The sequence below is a fragment of the Papio anubis genome, chromosome 13 (assembly GCF_008728515.1).
Source record: "Papio anubis isolate 15944 chromosome 13, Panubis1.0, whole genome shotgun sequence".
In the NCBI taxonomy this organism is placed as follows: domain Eukaryota; kingdom Metazoa; phylum Chordata; class Mammalia; order Primates; family Cercopithecidae; genus Papio; species Papio anubis.
The window spans coordinates 75,075,796-75,078,816 of NC_044988.1; positions in this window are offsets into that span (position 1 = coordinate 75,075,796).

Consider the following 3,021-nt stretch of genomic DNA (forward strand, 5'->3'; position numbering starts at 1 on the left):
GGAGTGGGAAATCAGGGGTCTCACAGCCTTTAGAGCTGAGAGCCCCAGAGATTTACCCACATATTTATTGACAGCAAGCCAGTCATAAGATTTACTCGAAGTATTCCTTACGAGAAACAAAGGGATGGGCCGAAATAAAGGGATGGGCTCTGGCTAGTTATCTGCAGCATGAACATGTCCTTAAGGCATAGATCACTCATGCTATTGTTTCCGTTTTAAGAATGCCTTAAGTGGTTTTCTGCTCTGGGTGGGCCAGGTGTTCCTTGCCCTCATTCTGGTAAACCAACAACCTTCCAGTGTGGGCGTCAAGGCCATCACGAGCATGTCACAGTGCTGCAGAGATTTTGTTTATGGCAAGTTTTGGGGCCAGTTTATGGCCAGATTTGGGGGCCTGTTCCCAACAATGGGAAAAGATGATATTATTCCCAATATTGCAAGAAGTGTGCAGCCTTCTGTGATATAGTTCCTAATATCTAGGTGGGAAGAGAGTAATATTACTCCCAATATCACAGGAGTTGTAAAACCCCTTAGATATTTTCCCTACAATCCAGGGGGGAGAGAATGATATTACTCCCAATATTGAAGAAGGTGTACACACCCTCTATGACATTGTTCCCAATATCCACATTGGGAGACGGTGATATTATGCCCAATATCGCAGGAGATCTACACCCATCCTGGGATATTGTTCCTAATATCGAGAGGGAGAAAGGATGATATTACTCCTAATATCGCAGGAGCTGTACACCCCTCCTATGATATTGTTCCTAATATCCTAGGGAAGAGAGCATGATATTACACCCAATATCACAGGGGTTGTACACCCACCCAGTGATACTGTTGTAAATGTCCAGGAAGGGAAAGGATGTTATTACTTCTGATATAGAAGAGGTTGTACTCACTCCCTGGGATTTTGTTCCTAATATCCAGGGGAAGAGAGGATAACATTTTGCCCAATATCACAAGAAACATACACCCCCACTGTGATATTGTTTCTAATATCCAAAGGTAGAGAGGATGATATTACTCCCAACAGGGGGTGTACACTCGTTTTATGATACTATTCTTAATATTTAGAGGGGGGAGACAATGATATTACTGTCCATATCACAGGGGTGGACAATCCCCCTTTGATATTGTTTTTAACATTTAGTGGGGGAGAGGATGATATTAATTCCAAAATCACAGACGACACACCCCCTGTGATATAGTTCCTAATATCCAGGGGAAGAGAAATAATATGACTCACAATACAGCAAGGGGTGTACAGCCCATCCATAATATTGTTTCTAATATCCAGGGGGGATTAGAATGATATTACTCCTGATATCACAGTGGGTGTACACGACCCCTTTGATATTGTTCCTAATGTCCAGGGAGGGAGAGGATGATATTGCTCCCAATATTGTAGGGGATGTACACCCCCCTGTGATATTGTTCCTAATATTTAGGTGGGGGAGAGGATGATATTAGTCTCAATATCTCAGAGGGTGTATACCCTTCCTGGGATATTGTTTCTAATACCAAGTGGAGGAGAGGATGATATTGCTCCCAATATCGCAGGGGGTGTACACCCCCTGTTATTATTTTCCTAATATCAAGGTTGGGAGAGAATGATATTACTGCCAATATTGCAGGAGTTGTACCCTCCACCTGTGATATTATTCCTAAAATCCAGGGGAAGAGAGAATGATATTACTTCCAATAGCGGATGAGGTGTACACACCTCTGTGAAATTGTTCCTAATATCCAGTGGGCGAGACAATGATATTACTGGCAGGGGGTGTGCAGCCCCTCTGTGATATTGTGTTTACTATCCAGGAGGTAGAGGATTACATTACTCCCAATATCACAGTGGATGTACACCAACTCTGTGGTATTGTTCTTAATATCTAGGGAGGGAGAGGATGATATTACTGTCAATATAGCCAGAGGTGGACACCCCTTCTTCAATATTGTTCCTAATATCCAGGGAGGAGAGCATGATATTAATCCCAATATCGCTAGTGTATACACCCCTTTTTGATATTGTTCCTAATATCCCAGGGGAGAGTCTATGATATTACTGGCCATATCACAGGGTGTGTTCACCACCACTGTTACATTGCTTCTTAGTTCAAGCAATGAAGAAATTGGTATTACTCCCAAAATGGAATGGGCTGTATACCCCCCATGAGATATTGTTCCTAATATCCAGGTGGGGGGTATGGTATTTCTCCCAGTGTTGCATTGGGTGTATAATCCGCCTGCGATATTGTTCCTAATATCTGGGGGAGGGGGGTGGTGAGGATGATATTACTCACAATATCATAGAGAATGTACACCACCCTTGTGATATTGTTCTCAATATCGATAAGGTAAGGGTAGAAAATTATATTATATTACTCCCAATATTGCAGGTGATGTACTACACCCCCTCATGATATTTTTTCTAATATCTAGGTGAGGGGAAAATGACATTACTCTCAATATTGCAAGTGGTGTACACACCTTCTTTGATATATTTTCTACTATTTATGGGGAGAGAGGATGATATTACTCCCAGTATTGAAAGAAGTGTACACGCCCCCTGTGATATTGTTTCTAATATCCAGGTGGAAAGAGGATGACATTACTCACAATATTGCAGGGAGTGTGGTGTACACTCTGCCTGTGATATTATTTCTAGTATCCAGGGGAAGAGAGAATAATATTACTCCCAATAACGCAGGGGGTGTACACACCTTGTGATATTGTTGCTAATATCCGAGGAAAAACACGATGATATTACTGGCCATATCACAGAGGGTGTACACTCTTCTGTGATATTGTTCCTAATATTCAGTGGGGGAGAGGATAACATTAATCCCAATATCACAAGAGGTGTAAAGCCCCCTGTGATATAGTTCCTAATGTACAGGCAAAAGAGAATAATATTATTCCCAATATCACAGGGGGAGTACACACCCCCGTGTATATTGTTCCTAATACGAAGCGGGGTAGAGGCTGGTATTACTCCCAATATGGCAGTGGTTGTACACC